Here is a 21,489-nt window from a genome sequence, read left to right on the forward strand (position 1 = left end):
TTCCTGCTTTCGAGGAGGAAAAAAATTCCTCCTCGCCTTACAGGAGGTCAAAAGCTGCTCCCAACAAGCAGTATCGGAGCCCTCGGGGATGGAGAGCAGCAGTCGCACGTCAGCCGGGACGAGCACGGCCGCTCCGTGAGGTCCCGAGCCAGGGAAAATCCCATGGGGGGGACACAAGTCTCCCAGCAGCGAGGAGAAAAGCGGCGTGACTCACCCGGGTGGAAAGTGCCCTTCAAACTCGCACACGAGCAGCCAGAGCTCAATCCCGAGCGCTGTTTCCCCGCACAAAGAGGCTCCCTGTTCAGCAGCGATGCCCGGGGCGCCGTCCCTGCTCTAGGTACCCCGGCGCAGGACATCGCTCACAAAACGGCCTCTCTCCGGCCACACGGGCTGCACGGCCTCTCTTCTGGTATTAAAAGTTGCCATTTGAACAGCATTTGGCTCATCTTGGAGTGCCCTTGTGAGAAGTCCATGAAATAAATTACCCTAGGTAAGTCCCCTATTAATAACTTACCTTCATATCCAGCTTCCCAAAGCTTCCCACTCGTAAATCAGCTTGGCTACTCGGGAGCACTGCTGTGGAAAGAAAGATCCAATTTTCTTCTTCTTTAGGGATAAAACATCAGGATGGGGCAGTCAGCCTGTCAAATACAGTAGCTGGGTGCAAGAAGTGGAGGCAGAGCCGTGCAGCAACTCCCCAGCAAACTGGTTTCTGAACGAGGCAGTGAGGAAAGGGGAGCTCCCATTCTGCCAAGGGCTGGGACAAGTAATCCTAGACACACTGCTGTTCTGGAGGAATAACTGTGATGATTGCAGGAAGGTTTCCCAAAGGATTCTGTTATTTAGTTTTACGACTGTGCAGAAAGGAAATGCATGAACTATAACATCAGACTCTGGATATAGATATTTACAACTGTGAAGGTACCTGCACAAGACTCCCATGGCCATGTCCAAAGCCTAGTTAAAACAGTAGTATTCTGACAGCCTTACAAATCAATACAGTTGAAGAAATATCCTCATTTTATATAAGGAACTGGAACAAATCCCTCAGTACCCAGAGTGGTGGGCTGTCAGGATGCTGAGCACCATTGGACCTGCTGTGCAAACATCCTCAGTGATCCTGCACGTTGCCAAACCCACCCCAGCGGGGCCAGGGATTTGCAACCCAGGCATTATGTGTTGCCTGTAGCTAGTTCCCCGCATCCGTATTCCCATGGACAAATCCGTTTTGGGGGTGGTGTTTCTACAGCCCCTTCCCCACACAGATTTAGATGGCACCAGGCAGGTAGAGAGGATCAGGCAGGATGCCAGAGGGCAAAAGCAGCCTTGCACACCTGCAAACAGAAATCAATTCCGTACCTTAACATCAGCCAGCAGACCATAAAAGAAAGCTGTAAGAGTGTATCACTACACATGAAGGGAAATTCATTCTGCTGCTAATACCCATAACATCCCTACTGAGAATAATGGCTATCAACAGGAGAGCCGACATCTAAGAGTGCTGGGCTAAAACCCGCGGTGATTTTTTTCCAAGCTTGCTCTGGATACATGACATGAAGCACAGGATTGCCGAGTTCTTTCTTGCCCACCCTCGAGCTAAGGTAAAAACTCCGTTTGCTCTAACAGCAAGGGAGATAAATCACAGGGTTTAATGAATTCTCCATTTTCATTATTAAAAATACAGATATAAACAAATAAAAATATATAAGTGTTATTTATTGTCACTATCCTCTGCAGACGGGACCCGGCTGGGGAGAAAGAGCTGCATTATCTTTCGAGGAGGAAGGAGAAAAGCTGGTTGTGTTTCCAGACAGGGCCGTGATCCAGGGCTCGGAGCGCGCTCCGGCGCGGCGCGCGTGCACGTCTCGCTCTTCAAAGGACATCTTGTGCGTGTGAGTAAATCTGTCCAAATCGCTCTGGCTCAGGCCGCCGCAATGTGCTTCGCGCGCGGCTTCCAGATGTGCTTTGTATCCGCGCTTCCCAAAGCCAAGAGAGTTATATAAGCCGCAAGATCTAATTGGATTATTTATCCTAAATGCTCAGAAGAGCCTTGGCAGCGGGGCCGGGGCTGCCGAGTGCCTCTCGCTCCCTTCGGATGGGGCACACGAGAGACACGGGCGGTTCGGGGAGGACCTGCACGCCCGGGGCGCTCAAAAGCCGGATTCGCATCTCGGTTTTGCTCGTTGTAGCTATCGAGCATACCAAAAAACAAGGGAGCAACCTGACCCTGCAACCCTGCCGCATTTACTGTTTGGATGCCAGAAGCTGGGAATTTTGGAGGAGTTGGAAGGGGTCAGGTGCCCAAGCCTGACAACTCCAATCACTGGACTGATGATGTCTTGCTAAATGTTATGAGTAAACTTCTTGCGGGGGAGAGGAAGGACCAGGAGCCAAAAAATAAATTAGCGTTCATAAAGCAAGCCTGATCTCCCCCTCTTCCTCAAATATTTTCTTATGCCTTCTGCCCTATTTATGACAGGCTGTGTTAGATAGCATTTTATGAGCAGCATGTTTTTCTGTTTTACAATAATTAAAAGAAGAATGGGACAAGCCGTTAGGAGGCCCAAGTATTTCCTCTGCACATTAACAAGTATTTCCTGCCTGCACAGCCCCGCGAAGCGGAATACATCCATCAATTTGGCTTTCCCACAATAATATTTTTCCCAAGCTTTAGCTGCTCCAGCAGCTTGTTTCCCATTTAAGGTCAGGATCCTGTTTGTGGGATAACCCATCCCAGTGGGTCTTCACGGGAGTAATTAGCAGGGCCAAATACTAAGAAACAAAAGTGTTGCAACTCTTCTTGGGAAGAAATCAGGAAAGGGAAGAGAAAGAAACTGAAGCGTTTCCAAATGTCGCAGCCATCGGAGCGTGCCAGAACAGTTTGGCTCTTTTTGTTTTTAATGCAACTGGATAGTTAAGTCGGGATCTAACACACGGATTTAAGCTCACACTCGGCTTTGAGCAGGTCACTTACTGCACTGCCTAAATCATATCTGCACGCTTGGGAATTACTGAAGCCCTTGCTGTGAGGCCTGGGATGGACTTTATATGTGCTCAGTAGGAGTAATAATAATAAAAAGAGCCCATGGGCAGTCCCCCTGCCACAGCATTCCCGCTCACTGCCACGGGAACGCTCCAAGCACTGAAACCGCCAGCGCGATTGTATTTATAGAGCTCTGTTTGTTCCTTAAACTCTGTTTTCCTGCGCTGCCGGCATTTCAGCGCCTCGGCGGGACCCGGGGCCCAGCCCCGGGCATGAGGGCTCAAAGTGGAGCCGGAGCATTGGGCTCAGAGCGGAGCCGGAGCACCGGGCTCGGAGCAGAGCCGGAGCATTGGGCTCAAAGCGGAGCTGGAGCATTGGGCTCAAAGCGGAACCGGAGCATTGGGCTCAAAGCGGAACCGGAGCATCGGGTTCAGAGCGGAGCCGGAGCACTGGGCTCAAAGCGGAGCTGGAGCATTGGGCTCAAAGCGGAGCCGGAGCACTGGGCTCAAAGCGGAACTGGAGCATTGGGCTCAAAGCGGAGCTGGAGCATTGGGCTCAAAGCGGAGCCGGAGCACTGGGCTCAAAGCGGAACTGGAGCATTGGGCTCAAAGCGGAGCTGGAGCATTGGGCTCAAAGCGGAGCCGGAGCACTGGGCTCAAAGCGGAACCGGAGCATTGGGCTCAAAGCGGAGCCGGAGCGCACTGGGCTCAAAGCGGAGCTGGAGCGCACTGGGCTCAAAGCGGAGCTGGAGCATTGGGCTCAGAGCGGAGCTGGAGCATTGGGCTCAGAGCAGAGCTGGAGCATTGGGCTCAAAGCGGAACCGGAGCATTGGGCTCAAAGCGGAACCGGAGCATCGGGTTCAGAGCGGAGCCGGAGCACTGGGCTCAAAGCGGAGCTGGAGCATTGGGCTCAAAGCGGAGCCGGAGCACTGGGCTCAAAGCGGAACCGGAGCATTGGGCTCAAAGCGGAGCTGGAGCATTGGGCTCAAAGCGGAGCCGGAGCACTGGGCTCAAAGCGGAACCGGAGCATTGGGCTCAAAGCGGAGCCGGAGCGCACTGGGCTCAAAGCGGAGCTGGAGCATTGGGCTCAGAGCAGAGCCGGAGCATTGGGCTCAAAGCGGAGCTGGAGCATTGGGCTCAGAGCAGAGCTGGAGCATTGGGCTCAAAGCAGAGCCGGAGCATTGGGCTCAAAGCAGAGCCGGAGTGTCCTCGCCGGCGCTGGGAGCTGCACGGAGTGTGTGCAGCACCCAGCAGTGCAGAAACGCATTCCCAACGCAGAGCGCGGCTGGCAGGGTTAAACGAGCAGAAAAAGCACACGCACGGAAAAACCGCGGCGCGTCCGGCGCGAGCTAACGGAGCAAGCGGAAAGCGGCCGGGCACGCGCACCGCGCTCCTCCCGTCGTGACGGGCAGCAGGAAACAAACACAGCGACAGGACTATTGCACCGGCCCCTGGCTACGCCGCGAGTGTTAAACCAGTGCGAACTCTCAGGTTGTGTTTTGCAAAAAAAAAAGAGCTGCTCAAAATAAAAAGGAAAAAAGCCCCGCTGGCCGCGCAGCAGGAAATGGCACTTGGAAGATGAATCCTGCATTCTTCATGGGCAGGTGTTAAATGTAGCAGCCTTTAGAGGAGCAGCCCCTCCCGGGACCACCGGGAGCCACAGGCTGGATTTATAAAGGCAAATAAAGTTTTGGGCCTTTTACTCCACCTGCCTCAAGCTGCTTAACCCAGAACGCAGCAGATCTACAGCACGGCAGCGGTGGCCACGTCTTCCCATTCCAAAGTATTTTAAAGTCTGTTTATTAATTTCAGCTTCAAAAATTACGAAGTGGCTAATCACTTTTACCCCCCTAGTTAGTGCCTGGCAGCAGCCTGATGCTGTCGGTGGCAAAGTTTCACGAGCGCAGGCATAAAGCCACCATGCTCGGAGTGTGACTGCAACCTGCCCTAGTCCTGCTGGCCACAGGTCCTTGGGATTGTGGCAAGCTCGGGCCACCAAGGAGCTGTGACCATGGCCCACGCCTTGGCAGGGAGCCTGGGGCTTGTTTCTTTTGTTTCCTGCATATTCATCTCCTCGCTGCTCTCCCTGCGCCTCGCCGCTCCATTTTGAATTATTTATCAGTGGGTATCTCATGCATTTGCATACTTTATGAGGTGCAAAATAAATGATTAGTCATCACATATTAGGCTCTTCCAAACCATCTGTGCTAGGCTATTCGTTTGCCTTGCCGTAATACTTCGGGGGAAAGAAAAAACCCAAGAGGAGAACTGGATTTGCTGAAAACACACAATAACGGAGTCTACAGGCTCGCTGAGAGCAGAGGGTCATTACTCCGCTGTAGGTGCCCTCCACAGCGAGCACAGCCTAAGCTCTTCGGTGTAATTTAACCGGCAATACAAATTGCAAGAAGTATTCTTGCAAAGACCTTTATTTATTGATTAGAAGCAAAGTCCTTATCCTCTTCCTGCTCCCTCCTTGAGCCGTGCTGATTGCATACAATGGAGCGCTATCACTTAAAGGGCCAATTAAGGCAACTTCTGAAAGGTAATTGAATAGCTGAAGTTATTAGTGCAATATCGTATTGCATTAGCTTGATTGCAGCGAGGAAAAACAAAGCAGTCGCAGCCGCGAGAACTAGAGAATGAGGCATTAGCAAGAGCGAGGAATATCAAAATGGATGGAGCCCCTGCCAAAAAATAAAAGATGAAGAAGAAAGACAACAGTTTCTTCCTCTCAGGAAATCCATCCTGGCGATGCCGGGAATTTGGCCAGTCCAGCACACAGTAGCCCTGGTTTCCCCTTGTTGGCCAACCAACAAGGTTGGTCCAACTGCAGCACTGGCCCCACGAAAGCCGTCAAACCCCCGCGAGCCGAGCAAAGCCTGGGGCTAAATCGAGGCACATCGCATTCCTAGAGATAATTTGGATTTTTTTCTGCTCTTTTTTATTCCCTTAGGGCTATTTTTTCTAGAGAGCAGCAAAGCAAACAGTGCTTCGAAGGGCTAGCGAAGCCGATGTCTTGGCATCCTGCAGTCAATCGAAAGCTTTGATCAAAGCATTTCCTGTGGCCAGGCCCTTCTTAAGGAAACGTATGGATTTTCTGCAGCCTGCCGGAGGAATTCATACCACAGACCTGCTCTTTTGTGCCTACCTGGCTATTTTCAAAAATACTGGAAGGATTTTAGCTTGCCTCTGAGGTTTCCATATTGGCTAAAGCAAGACTGGGGGTTGAAACCTGTTAGGATGAAGGGCATAAGGTTTGTTCCTTTGGAAAAAACAGTCTTGAAGGGAAAAAAAAAGGTGGTGGGGGGGAAGGAGGGTGTGATTGTACGCCTGCCAATACTCAGAAGTTATATAATTCGCCCATTTAAAAGCAGTAAAAAACCACATCACAAACTGAGAGCGGGCTCCTCGGGATCCTGAAGACATCAGCTGTAAGTGGTGAAAATTTACCATCACTTTCCCAGGAACTATTCAAAGTTACAGCACTCAGTCCATGAAGCATTTACAGAGATTTATTAACAAGGAAGCTTTTTACGGAGTCGGAAAAGAAGTGCCACAAAAACAGCATAAAAATCTCTCCTTTTCCCCTGTAAAAGCAGCTGGTTTTGGTGTGACCTGTCACTGTTGTCCTCCTGTCCCTTCACAGCCTGGGTTTACACAAGGGGAGAAGCAATTTGCTCAACCTCACAGCAAGGTAATGGTTAACTGCTGCTTTGGCAAGGGCTGCCTTTAGGTTTGCCCAGCTCTGAGAGTTGTTGGAAGAAATACAGCTGGATGGGGCAAAATCCTGCCAGGCCGGACACGGGGATGTGGCCTCGGACACCCCCTTGGCAGCTGCTGCATGGGCTCCCTGCAAGCACCATCCCCACCAAGACCTGGTACCGATCATCACCTGGCTGCTGGGGGGCCTCTGGAGCTGCCCATCTGAACTAAAATATCCACAAATCCATCTTGACTTTGACAAAAATCACATAACTAACCCTAGGGACGCACAAGGGGCTACTCGACTTTGCCGCCGGGCAGCAGAAATGGAGCGTCGGCTCAACCTCCTGCATTGCTTTCGTTCACGGCTCTTTGCTTTGCTTTGCAAGTGTCTCTGCAATTCTCACACCTTTTCAAAAATCTCTTCTCAGTTACATGGTCAAAAAACCCCTTTAGGGACTATGGCTAAAGACTGCTTGTCCCTTCCATAGGAGCTTATATCAACTCACTAGATAGAGGAGTCCAAAGAGACCAAGTGTTTCACGTAGCAGCACTTGCACTTCAGCACTGCCCTCCGACACGGATCCATCGTGAACGCAATCCCATATCCACAGTATGTCCCAGAAACCCTGTTAGTAGAGTACAAATAAACAAATAAATAAAGGCTCGTTTCAAACAAGGCATTAGTTGGCATCTGAGCGAGGCCCTTCGCCTTGGAGTCGCTATTTCCTTCGACTGGAACGCGCTCCGTAGCGGCACCGGTACACGTGAGGCCTACAAATAACACCCGGCAACACAACTGTTGGCAATGGAGAGGATCCGTGTCCTTGTGCTTTAATGCTGAAGAGCTACATACATTTTAATTTCAGCCTCAAAGACAAGGTAGGCCATGGCAGATGTTTCCTAAAGCACACGCGCTTTCTTTGAAAGAGAGTTAATTCAGTTTGAACACGGCAACCAATGAAGAAAGGGATTTAAAACAGCATTTTTTGCTTACTCTCTCTTGCTGCAGAGGCAAGAACAGGGGACCAGTAAATGGGACAGTTAAACCTACCTGCTCTCACTTTGTTTCTGACTTCAAGCAATGCCTGAAAGCTTGGATTTCTCTGCCACCCTTGATTCTCCTCTCCGTTACACAAAATTTGGTCGAAATGAATTGAAATTATTTTAACAAGGCTCTTCAGGATGCACAGTGATGTAACCGAGAGGAGAGAATATTTCCCATTTTCGGCTGATTAAATTTCACCAAGATGCATGCACCACTGCAAAACAGCCCTTCCTCTCCTTTGGTTACCCTCAGCAGTTTTCTCCTCTTGCTCCACATTAACAGGGGGATCATTATTTCACCAGCAACAATTAAAACCTTCCAAAACACCAGATCCAATTGCAATCTAACATTTACATCATTACTAATACCAAGGAGCCCTGAAATGCTTTCAATGAGTTCTATGCATAAGGATTGTCACTTCACCTATCAAGAAAATGGGCTCGGAAAGCGTCATTTTTTTAAATAGTACACAGAGAGTAGCTTAAGGGGAAAAAATCCTGCAAATAATTGAAATCACAGCAAGAAACGTTGGCAGACCAGAGGAGAAAGAGGGCAACTCCAAGGAAGCAGGTAGCAAGAGGAGGGAAAGGGACTTCTAAAAACCCAACTGTACAAGGAAACCCACCAATCTCATACATGCATTACGGAAGGCACCAACAAACAAAACACAGCCATGATCTTTTCTACAGGGCTTGGTAAACAAGGGGATTTCTTTTTGCCCACCTATAAACCCTTCTCTTGCTTTCCCAATATCTTCCACTTTGCTGCTGCCACTGAATGAGTTAAGTCTGTCAATCCCCACCATGCCCTCCCCTGGGAAAGCAGTTATCGTGGCCATAGAATTATGCTAAGTAGCAAACATAGATTTTAAGTGGCCAATTCTATCACTAATGACTGCATTACCTTGATAGAGCCACTTCTTCTACTACATCCTTTCAAGGTAAGGCATGAAAGACTTCCTGTACACTCAACACATTAAAGACTAGAGAGGAGCCTTGAACTCAGCTGGAGCTTTTGGGTACTCAGACTTGCGATCTGGAAGAGTTATAGGAATTACTATCTTGGCTTTGGAGCCTTTAAGAAGAATTATCTCCAACCAGCACTCTGGATGAACAGATGAGCGCTTAAAGTTTCAGGCCCAGCAGTAAAATGGTTCCTTTGATGACGATGAAGGGCTAGAGGGTCATCGTTTTGCCTGACCTTTAACTATTACCACAATATGTCTTGATCTGCATTTAAGAAGTTATGAAAAAACAGCACAGGCAACACTATCCAGCAGTCAAGCAATCTGCCACAGATTTCAAAGGAGACATGAAACATCTGTCTTTCTCAAATGAGTTGTACATTGAATATACGCTTCGAGGGCTCTGCCAACATCCAGAATAAGCCACAGTTTTTCCGTGGATACAACTGACCTGAGCAGGGGATTGCAGGATAGTTTGTTATCCTTTGGGGAGCCTAGAGATAACACTTGACAGGACCAACTCCAAGTACCACTTCATCTTCAGCTAGGCTTTGGCACTGATTTAAGGAAGAGAGACGTTAGGTAGGCACCTGCAACGCAGCTAACAAGACAACTTTTAACAATTAGCACGTAATGAGATTTCTTAACGAGAGGTTCATTCGAAGGGCATGAAGTGGTATCAAGAACCAGGTAAAAGTCCCAATTAAGATTTCTGTGCAACTGAAGAGCACATAGGAGAGCTGGTGCTCTCAGAGATAAAACGGTTATCTTGCTGCACACAGGAATCAGTTGATTTTTTTGGAATCACCTGACAGACCACACCGGTTCCTCTTGCTGAATATAGACAGTTGTTGGGCAAAAGCCTTAGATAATGACTGTGACCAGAATGTATAGAAATCTGAGCTTTATGTGTGAGCAATTTGGCTTAAGAGCTTCTATTCAAGAAACAGGTTTCCAAGTCGAGAGGTGACCACTATCCTCTGGATGCTGCAAATCCCCTTTTATCAACACGCAGCCCTGTTAAGGCAAGCAGCTTATCTGGGTGTACCTAATTGCTCATTGGACTCTCTGGCCAAAACCTATGCTTGGGTATGGCAAGGCAGAGCTTTGCATGCCTCTAAGGGCACCTTCCAGCTCGACAGGCAAATCACAGTTCTCGGTTGTGTGAACAGCAAATCTCACATCAAAAGCAGCTTCCAGCTACTCCAAAGGCAAAATTTGAGCTACCGACTCTTTGGATTTCAACGCAGGATTGTAACATCTCTGCATGCCACATTGAAGAGGCAGGAAATCCACGTCCACCTTAGACAGGGCTGCCTTTCTTCTCCAGCATCTCATGAAAAGGGAGGAACCTTGTCTGGCTCCTGAAAGACATCTGAGACTTGACTGCACTGTCACGCTGGCAAGAAAAGGAGGAGGGAACCCCAAGATTCAAGAGTGGTCTACTGAAGAGAAACTGCATTTGGGCAGTTTCAATTTGGTGAATTTCTTTCTTTTCTTTCTTTGCTGAATTTTCTTTCTTTCAGTCTTTCCCCAACAGGACAGCAACATGACATCTGTTCACCTTAATATCGCAATAGCTCTTTAGACAGACTTAAAACAACAGCATTACCAGCTGAAATAAAGGGGGGAATCTGCTGGGGGGGATAAAGGAAATAGGATAGCAGAAAGCAGAAAGCAGATTTATTAGGACTAACCAGGTAGATAAAAGACGGATGATCACCGGGGGATGAGGCCTCTGTTTTGGAATGGAGCAACAGCCAACTTCCAAAAGCACCTAGTCAGTGTTAGCGTTTCATACACATGAAATTAGTGTCCACGCAACAGCACTCTCATGAAACGACAGGATTTAAGGCAGCTGAGATAATTATCTAGATCCTTCTTTATCCCATTAGCGGTTTGCATTCGTGTCCTGGAACACTATAAGCGGATTGTTTGAGAATTATTTGCCCTCCGCTGATTCAATCCCGATTGGAATTATCTTTATACCTTGGTAGCAAGAAAAGAGATTACATCCTTTCCAGGGCCTGCTGCAATGCCCTCTTTTCTGAGGCTCTTTTCTTTTTTGTCTTTTGTTCTGCAAAAATGATAAAAAAGAGTCAGAAAACAGCCACTGAAAACCACCACTGACACAATTTTGCCCTGACCTCCTCTCCCGTCCCCACGCAGAGCTACGGGAAGAGGGGGACACGCTCACCCTGCCGCATCCCTCGTGCACCTGCCTGGGATGGAGCTCAACAGGCTTCATCACCAAATTATGCAGGACAGGATCCAAAAAAAAGAGAAAAAAAGAAAAAAAAAAGAAAAAGGCTTCCCTTTTTTTTACCAGTCTCCAATAATACAAGAACAAGGATGAAACTGTTAGAGCCAATTAAACAAATCACTTCATGCACCAGATAGAAGTGGAATTCACGGCAGCGAGAGATCCCAGGGGCGTACGCTAAAGGTCTCATTTCGTGTTCTCCCACACTATATGTCACTGTGCAAGCTCCAGTGGAGATAAAGCCAACGTAATTCAAACAGCCAACACAATCCCTCACTTCGAGGCCTGAAACAACAACAAGGAGAAATTCTCCTCCCAGCCGCTCTAACCTCCTGCCAGCTTTTGTATTAATGGAAGAATTACGTCTCCTTCCAGGACATCTCGTCTCCCTTGAGCATCCACTGCAGGAAAACGGAGTCTGCAGAGCGGTGAGGGAAGATTCCTGGACAACATGAAAACTGTCTATCCTCCATACAGAAACAGAGGAAAGTAAGTGCTTAGACCTCACACAAACAACAATGCATTTTTTTAAAGCACATTTTACAGCTTTGTAATGAGATCTGTAGGAGAGTTATCCTTATAAACAAGTTATTAAAAGGGGGAGGATGGACATAATAATAGCAGGTGCCAATTACTCAGCTCCCAGCAGAGAATTTTCAATTTCTCACCTTCCCCCAATGCAAGATGTGCCACTGAACGCCAGCACATTTATTTGCAAGTGTAACACCCTTCCAGGCTGCTGCTTCTCTCCCACAAAACAAAGAGGCCGTGCTGTTGTACCAGCACTGCAGAGTGGCAGTCCATCTCCCCACCAGCCTTGCTGAGACCAAAATGGCATTAAATTATTCTGAAAAGAGTGGAGCGGCAGCAAATAAAACCAAATTATCTTTTTTATTTGACTACAAAGTCTGGCTACTCCTACTGCCAATGAGAAGAGCAAAATTAGGGTCTAATTGTGACTGCCAGGTCTGTGTCTCTGTAAATGTGTGCTTAGTTTCAGGAGAAAAACCCCAGCAATTATCGTGTTATTTTAAGACACAAGCACAGCTTCAAACAGCAAATGCTTACATTGGAACTGGAGCCATCCGAGACATCCCATCCTTTGAGGCAAACACACCAGGGCAATGATTAATACCCCAAACGTAATCTGAGCCTTTAAAATCATTATTTCCCAGATCAGCAAATAATTACCAAGGCCTTCAGCAATCAATACGCAAGATAAACAGACAACTAGATTGCAAAAGAAACAGAAGAAAGTAGTTAATATTTGCCAAATACATGCCAAGCACACTTTTTTTGTGGTAACCAAATACTTCCAGTAAATAGAAATTTCAGCTCACTGGAGAGGCACTTTCAGAAAGTAATAAATTAAACTAATAAAAGAGACAGACAGGGTGGAACCAGACATTAATGAAACAAACTGATCTATAAGGAGCCAACCCACAATCCATGTCCCAATCATGCTCATTTACCATTCTGGTTTCTTACCCTCCTTCACCCTGGTCAGCTTTTTAGCTCAGTTAAGACAATGTTTCATGCAACTTTACTGCGATGACAAAGCAACAGAGAATTTCAGCAAATTAAGATTGCGCTCAGCTAGAATTTGCATTTCCAATTTTTTAAAAATACGTCTTGCTCCCCAAAGCCTGCAGGTTGATAAACTTTTAAATACAATCCCTTTTGCTCCTTCAATTTCCTTCCAGCTCAACCCGCATCGCTGTCACTCATCAAGCACTTATTCCAGCCAGCGCCGGCCCAAGGTGTGGGACAGGGACACACTTGGACCCGGCATCATCCGGGCTGGCCACGGCGCTCACAGGAGAATTTAACCTCTTTCTGGAGGAAAAATCTCTTCTCAGCCAGTCATGAGCTCAAGTTAGCTGAAGACCATGGACAGGAGATGCTGCTCGGAAGGTGGATGAGATGGGAGACACGGAGGAGGCCCTCAGAGCAAGAGTCACCCCACTCCGAGCTGCAGGGGCTGGTGACACCTTCTCTCTCTGGCCACCCTACCCTCTGCTCATCCCCCCTACCAAAACCATGACCTTGAGTTAGGGGAGCTGCGTTATTTGGGAAGCACCTGGTAAAGTTTGTGGGACAGTGAATAATCCAAAACACACAGGATTAAGAGGGAGATGTGTGAGCAAAAGTCTGGCCTACTCATTTTCTGCCGCTCCCCGCCTGCCCCTCCAAAAAAAATCAAAGGAAAAAGAAAGGTCAGGAGAGGAAATAAGAGGCCAATGGAAGACAAAGAAAAATGAGATATCAAAGCCAACTGTGGCAAAAATGCAATGAGATGTGACACCAAAAAGGAATAGTTAAAACACGAACGGCAAGATCAAACATAAGGCAAAAGATCACAGTCTCAGGCTACAGAGCAGGGAGAGGAGACTACCACACACTTCTCACCAGCATTAAGCGAATAATTCATTTGCCAGGTAATTTTCTGAGGCAGGTGTTAAGTCTGAGAGCGTCTTACACCATTGGGATCCATCCTCTGCACAGTCAGTGCAGATATTCCCCTTGCTCCCCAAATTGCAGGCAGTGATAGGCACCGGCACACGGCGCGGCAGCAGCTGGGGAGCAGCGGGATACAGGAGCACGGTCTTCACCCGCCACTTCTGCATGAAGACCTTGTCATTAATGACAGATTTGGGAGATTTTACAATGCTTTGAATAAATCAGACTGTGCTAACACGTATGCTTAGCACATGTATTTTAAGCAGGTCACACTCAGTGCTAGAAGTGTTTCTACGATTATACACAAGGAGCTCGTACGAGTTTTGTGATGCCACAGACCAACCATGGAATTCTCCGGAGCACTGACAAGCCATGCAGGATTTATTACACATGAGGAGAAGGGATACAAAAGGTCCCCAGGTTAAACCTTATTTCCAGAAAGCTCTCACCATCACAGAGAGCGGGGGGAAAGGACGCTATACGATTTAAGGGAGCCTTAAAGATGTGATCAGGATGGCCTTTGAGGAATAGGTGTAAGGTGGACCAGACAGTGGCACTGACAAGGCTCGGTGCTTGTCCCTGGTTCGGTAACTGTCCAAACATCAACAAGTCTTAAAATACTCTTAAAATACAAGTGCAACAGTTATGGTGAAAAGTAAAGTGCCAGTGGAACAAAACCCATAAAGAAAATAAAAAACTAGGACGGATATTAACAGAAGCTCCTTTAAAGCCTAACTATTTACATTTTAATGCTCTTGCTGTCCACTGTAAAATAAGCAGAAATGAGAACAACTTGTGCAAGTGCTTTGGGCGGCTTCAAAACGCGGCGCAACCTCGGAGTGAGTATTTATACTGCACATAGCACAGGAGGGCAGGAATATCTAAATGTTAGCGCAGCCGTTTCCAGGCAGGGTCACGCAGAAGGGGAGACGAAGTCCCCGCGCGGTCCCTGCGCATCCGCCCGCGTCCAGGGCACCGCGCTGAGCGCGCAGACAAGAACGAGACCGACACCAGGGCAGAAACGGGAGGAGAAGCCGACGACGCTACGGTTAATGCAGAAAAAGGGGTTATTTAACATCAAAATCTGCCCTTCCCAAGTTCTCTGATTTCACAACAGACGCCTGACAGGAGGCGTTTTTAAGTGGTGGCTCAAAAATCAAAGGAAAAAAAGTTATAAATGAATAAATCCCCCTTCCCCACACACTCAATTAAAACTAAAAAAAAAAAGCACTTCCCTGTCAAATACAACAATAATCTCCACAAATCAGGGCGTTATTAAACACAAGCTCGATCAGCAATCCCTGAAAAGCCTCTCTTTCTAAGCGAGTTAACCTTGGAGCCCCGGCAAAAGCCCTTTGTTTATTTTAATAGTTTTCATGAGCCTTTAATTTGCCCAGTAACTTCTGCCTCCACCGCAACCCTCTCCAGCCCCCAAGCCCAGGTGGCCTCCTCGGTTCCTGTTTGTGGAAAAACAAAACGTTAAAATTAGCATCACCCTAATAACAACAGTACGAGAAATTGGGCATAAAACATAAACCTTTATTTTCCCAAAGTTTCAGGCAGGCTGCTCGGCCCCGCAGGATGCCCTCAAGGAAAAGTGCAGCTCCGAAGGGACAAGCGGCTCTTCCTGGGCTCGGCTGGTGCGAGCGGGCACGGAGCCTTCTCATTAACTCTCCAGACATCTCAGCCTCATCGCCAGGATTTTTAAATCCGGTGGCTAGCAGGGAAAAGCAACACGGAGGGAGCTGCCTGCAAGAGCGGAGAGTTTCGGCAAACCGCGTTCTTGTTAACCCTGCCGTTCCAAACCCAGGCTTGCAAAACCCAGCGTGCAACCACTGGTGTCAGCAGGGGACAAGTATTTAGCAACTTACTATTTTAGAAGGAAGTTTACATCCTCAAAATAAAGCCATGCAAAGTGTTTGCAACCCGGCCCTAAGCAGGCTCGTGTTCCTGTGCTCTGCTCAGCATAGAGCCGAAGGCTACCTGCAGCAGCCAGCCTGCAGCCTGGCCAAATTCATCACTAAAGCCAATTCCTTGTAATTTAGTAGACTTCAAAGCTGTCTGGAGATGACTGTCAGCTTCCCTTAAACCAGCAAGCTATAGACTTGTTTTACCTTAAACGCTAAGTGAATAATCAATGAGTATTCAGGATATAAGCACAAATCGATGATTTCCTTTAGATGAATCCAATAGAATTGCAAATTAGAGAGGGTTTTGTTATAGAAGAGAAATAAATGAAGAAAAGTAATTGATATAATTGAGTCTATGCGTTGCCTCCTCTGCTTCTCTCTTGCATGCTGCCCTGCTTGCTCTTCCCATGGGAAGCACAGCTGTCCTCCAAAGCCTTGTGACAACAAATGCCACTGTCCCTATAAAGCAGATGGGAGCTGAGGCATAAAACCAGCTGAGCGACTTTCCCAAAATCATGAGAGATGCAGCAAAGCAAAGACCTAACTCCAGAACACTCTTCTAGTGACAAAGTCCCTCACAGCTATAGTCAGAGCAACAAGGGTTTCTGAAAAGGAACACGTGAGGTACACATCAAGAACACAGTTGAAGAACCTAACAAAAACGACAAAGAAATAAAAACAGAAACACAGTTGACTCCAGACAATGTAAGATTTACTCTTATAAATGCTTATCAAGAGACTGCATAGTCACTCCTGGGATGAATTTGGTCAAATCATACGCAAGATAATTTTGCAAACACAAAATGCAAGGTAATTTTGCCAACGCTGCTGCATTTCAGCCACCAATTACACCTGATTCACTGCTAAGACCAAGCAAGGGCTCTCACAAATGCTCACGCACATCTTATTTCTCATGCATTTTAATGACGTGAGAAACGACTTGTAACCTCTACAGCTCCATAGCCCAGTCCCGGCCTGTTCTTCCTCGGACATCAGAAGTGCAGGTTGGAGCCACCATCCTCGCTCCTACTGCTCAATGCTCCCGGGGCACAGGAAGCTGTTCCGTCTGGGACCTGGGTAACGGAAAGGAAACGGGAGCCGAGCCCCTGGGAACCGCAGCCGACGCGCCCCGTATTTAGCAGCACCATCAGCTTCGCCTCTGCTGCTTCGAGAGAGGATGAGGGTTCACGGGTTTTACGCACTTCACAATAAGACTTTGTAAACTCGTTCGGAGAAGCTTCCCGCGGGCCTGACGCGGCCCCCGAGCCCGGTTGCTGCCGAGGCACCCGCGTGCGGGCGCGACGCGGCCTCCCTGCGGCCCAGCGGGCTCCCCTTCCGCACGGAGCTGCCATCCGAGCCTGCCCGCTGCGAGCGGAACCGGAGCGGCGCCGCAGCGAGCGCCCTGCAGTAACAAACACCCTGGGATCCCCTTTCCAGCGGCCTCGTGAGACATTCCCTTTGCCTCCCACATTCCCTTTGCCTCCCATCTTCCCCGCCGCGTCTGCAAGTCAGAGGGAGACCCCGGGCTACAGCTCTTGAAAGCAGGGATGAAATCCTGCCCCTGGAATATCCCTGGAGGTGACGGAACCAGGCGGAGAGCACGGACACACACAGGCTCCTCTCCCGCATCCCGCCGTTTCCAGCTACCTGCCTCACAGCGGACTCCGCTCCAGCTGGATTTTGTTTTCCCCGCACACACAGGCGCTGCCTCTGGCTCAGGGCTCTTCCTGCCTCCGCTCCAGCTACCAACGGAAGCGGCGCCCGCGGCCGGAGCCGTCTTGCACGGCGTGAAGTTTCGCTCTTCCGCCTCCCCAGATCGGTTCCATCTTTGCTCCGAGGTCTGGCCAAGGGGAGAGGGGCAGAGCAGGGGCTCAGAACAGCCCCGAGACGCTCCCGCAGGACGTGAACAGCGAGTCCTTACCGAGCTGCGTGCATCTATTTTGAAACACTTTCACAACTCCCACAGGAAGGCCGATTCCCGTGATATGAGCATCCAAAGTGCTGCAATATAAATTGATGTTACTGCTTTCGAGTCGCTGTTTATGGAGCATCTGAAATACCCAGGCAAATCTGCACACACAGAGATGTCTGCAGCTCAAGCTTCATGGCAGAACTAGGCATAGACATTATAAACCATCAAAATTGCAGGAAAAAAACTTGCCAAAGAAGTCCTCAGAGGTAACTTGGCTAGGGAGGCTATTCTAAGCTACGGAGTTGCACCCTGGAGGTTAAATCCCCAACCTCAACATGCAGACTCCTTAAAAATAAAGAAAGGGTAACCTGGGTGAGCAGCTGGGGCTTCCTACAGGACAGCTGGTCTCATCTACCACCAAGATTTAGAATCTCCTCTTCAATTCAGGAAAAAAAAAGACACAAAACGTCTAAAGAAAACAATGAAATATGGCTTTTTGGGTAGGCTGCAATGGAAAGGCAGAGCAAAGAGAAGGGCTGCAAAGGGATGGGGACAAGGCCTGTGACTGTTGGTCAGTCAAGATGAGGTCCAACACCATGGAACAATTTTTGGAAGATAAAAATAAAATAGCAAGTAGTTTAAATTTGTCCCCTATCTTTTGCCCAGGTGACTATCTATAAGTTACAAAAGCTTATTTTTACAGAGCCCTCAGTAAAACATCCCTTATAACCAGCACGTATTTTATGTCAACTTGCCAATGCGTCCTTGCACATTCCCAAAGGATTAATCCTCCGGCTGCAGGGCACTTCCCAAAGCTGAGCCCTGCACCCCACCTGATGCCCACGGGTTACAGGACTTTCTTTCAAGGAGGTTGTTTGTTGGGAGCTAAATTGTACGTAAACCCAAACCTAACAGAGGGAGCAAATGAAGCTCTTGTTGCAAGACAGACGCCCACCAGTGCCTGCAGTTTGAAACACACAGGGATAGGTCTCCATTCACCTCGCCAAATCCCACCCGAGAGCCTCAGGACACGGCACCGCTCCAAAACGCTTCGTGATTTTTAAAGCTTTCCTCCCCTTTGTTGTCTGTTTGTGGTATTTGAGACTGCCCTTCTCCTTCTACCAGAGCACTTCCAATCTCCTCCATAACCGGACTAAGAGAGCATTTGTTTTTGCATACCAAGAGGTCAAAACTTTACTAATAACCACACTGCAGCAAAATACCATTAGCAGGTACATAAACACTGAATTGGCGACAGAAAAGCAACTCTACAGCTGGTTTGACCTCTTTTATTTTCCTTCATTTAATTGTGTTGTCCTCCCACCTGAGAGCAGGAAGACAAAAACAAGCAGGCTCTGGGATGCCTTACAAGTGCATTAAAATCACTTTATTCCCCCCATCCAAGGCAATTCAGGACAATTTCTCAGCCTTTGCCAGAATGCAGCAACACAAACAGCTAGAGATCCCTTGGAATTGCTTCCAGTTACTCATGGGGACAGATGATGCTACAGAAGACTGGCAAACACAAAGGCTGTCTTGCAAAAATAAAGGGATGAGGATGAGGAGTATCCAGGAAATAACAGAATAATCAGCTTAACTGTGATCAAAGTACTTCTGATAACAAGGAGTTGAGCAAGATCTAACCCTTGTTTACCACGAACAAATCACACGAAATCTATCTTATTTTTTCCTTGTGACTAGGACTTCCAGAAGGAGATGTCTTGCCTTGCTTTTACAGGGGCCTCTGATCCTGTCTCATGGGAAACCTTTGAAAAAAAAAAGCCAGGGAAGCACAGTCCAGGCTAAACTATCCCAAGGTGTGGACACCAACGCCGGGAGAACCGTCGGTGAATTGGTCATTGCCCTTTGAACAGACTGGGACGACTTTAGTGACCCGGATGCCACGGGAACCTGCCCAGATCTGATAGTGTTCGGTATTTTCGTTCACAACGTAGCCGATGGCACAGAAAACACGCTGATTAAAGGGGAGGACTACACCAAGCTGAGCGGGACTGCAAGCATGCGGGACAGGACCTGCATTCAAAACAATCCTGGCACTTTGTTAAGAGGAAAAGTCCGGAAAAAAAAGTATGTGATTCAACAAGAGCAAATTGGAGGCAATGCATTTTGGCAAGAATGATGAACTGGACAAATAGAAGATGGAGAAATTAAAAGCAAAGAAAGATCAGAAGTATAGAAGGGATAAAAGCATTGAACGAGTCACCTGTTTTGCCAGTCGCCAGACACGGCAAAAGCAAAACAAAATGCACTGCGATGTGCGAATGGGATTGCTGTATATCAAAATCAAATTAATCCCTCACTCTCCTGAGTAGTAAGGCAGCAAATTAAGTTCTGTATCCCGAGCTGAGCATCACTCCCCAAGAAACATGATAGTCCAGAGGAGAGCCACTAGAACACCCACAGGCCAAGAATACCTGACCTAAAAGGGATGACGAAAGGAACGGGCATGGCTCAAACTACAGCAGCGAGGACTAAGAAAAGCCACCGCAGTCATTTCCAAATATCCGAGAAGGTCTTGCAAAGGAGGAAAGAATCAACAAAACAGAAAGAGAAGAGCAATCATGAAGCCAAGCTGAAGCAAAAGAAATTTCCGTTTATGTTTAAAGAAAAATCTAACGTTGGGGCTGCTAGATGTTAACTGACTGTCAGGGGAACTTAAACATCTCTGGTGTTTGAGGTTTTCACGAATGAATATGATAAACATCTGTCAGGAAGGGCTGAGGTAACAGATCCTGTGTGGGGCCAGGAGATGGACTGAACGACCTCTCAAGGTCTTCTCCTGCTCTGTGTTAAATGATGGCCTGATACGTAAATGACCATAATAGCAGGAAACCTGTTGTGCTGACACAGACTGAACCACGTAACCCATTGTGGCTGTCAGAGGAAAATACGTATTCTAGGGATGGTCCTACCAAAACGGACAGAAACGGTTATACCTCAAGGTATTTTGGCACTTAAATTCGCAATGGGGGGGGGGGGGCGGAAAGACGACTTGCCAGGAAATAAAAGTGAGTCAAAGGATAACACAGTCCAGACACTGATATCCCTTACACAAAGTTTAAAGGATAATCTGTTTTCTGCAATCACTTTTTAAGCAAACCTGCCTTTTGGCGTGGGCCTCTCCAGAGAGCAGGAATCACTGCTCCGAGCCCATGGCAGGAGCTATGAGCAAAGGCACCGTCCAGCAGCGGGTGCAGGGAGCTCTCCAGGGCATCCCCTGCTGCTCGCACCCTGCCCGGGGGCCAGCACTGCTGCTCGCAGGCCACAGAGCCAGGGCTGCCCTGCAAACGTTTCGTCCTGCTGAAACCCCAACAGCAAAGGCTGGAGTCGCTGCTGCGCTAAAGCAACGCGAACCCCCCAAACCTCTGCACCGAGGATTTAACGGGATTTAAACCATGTCAACAACGTGGCAGGAAAGGCTGGGGGCTCATGAGCAAAGCAGAGGAGCCAAAGTCAGCGACCATCTGAGTCAAGGCCCGGAGCAGCTCCCCAGAACCGGCCGGGTCCACGAGCCAGCGGACTGGGGTGGTTCCAGAGATGCCCCTGTCCCGTGGCTGGGATAAAGCCGAGATTCCCTTCAGGAGCGACTCCCATCACTCTCCCCCATCCAGGACAGATCCTGGGTGTTACTTTTGCGAGTGATGCGATAGGAAAAGGTACTGCAAGGTTGTTGGGAATTGCCCGTGCTGGGTGTCTCGGGGGTCTGGGGCCACCAAGCCAGGGCAGGGCTGGGCGTCCCGGCCTCCCGGCTGCACAACCAGCGCCAGGTTTGGGAGGCCAAGCCGGGAGGCCTCGGGCTGGAGGATCTGTCCTGAGCAATTCCCTATCCCGAGCTCCTCCCCGTGGGCCGTGCACGGGGACCCAGGGCAGGTGCCACGGGATCCCTCCAGGTCTGGATCCCGCAGGCTCCCGTTGGGTCCCTCCAGGTCAGGATCCCAGCGGGTCCTACAGGCTCAGGACCCCTCGGGCTCCTGCAGGACCCCGTGGATCCCCCCAGGATCCCACAGAGTCCCACAGGGCGAGGATCGCATGGGATCCAGGAGGTCGGTATCCAAGAGGCTCCCTCGGGGTCCCCTCAGGTCAGGTTCCAAGGACACGGATCCAGAGCATCCCACCGAGCCAGGACACCAGGGGCTCCTCCGCGGTCGGGACCCCGCAGGGTCCCCCCGGAGGATCCGCGAGGTGCGGCCGCCCCAGGGCCCGCGGAGCCCCCTGGATCCCCGG

The 21,489-nt window shown here is 48.9% G+C and overlaps 1 protein-coding gene across 1 annotated transcript in view; it reads right to left on the reverse strand.

Annotated features, from left to right (window-relative positions):
• Window positions 1–21,489, reverse strand: part of MGAT4B (alpha-1,3-mannosyl-glycoprotein 4-beta-N-acetylglucosaminyltransferase B) — a 46,067-nt gene that overhangs the window by 24,339 nt on the left and 239 nt on the right. The gene's annotated exons all lie outside the window — the stretch shown is intronic.

This window comes from Tinamus guttatus, unplaced genomic scaffold (assembly GCF_059628265.1).
Source record: "Tinamus guttatus ecotype Peru unplaced genomic scaffold, ASM5962826v1 Tinamus_guttatus_pri_ptg000710l, whole genome shotgun sequence".
Taxonomy (NCBI): domain Eukaryota; kingdom Metazoa; phylum Chordata; class Aves; order Tinamiformes; family Tinamidae; genus Tinamus; species Tinamus guttatus.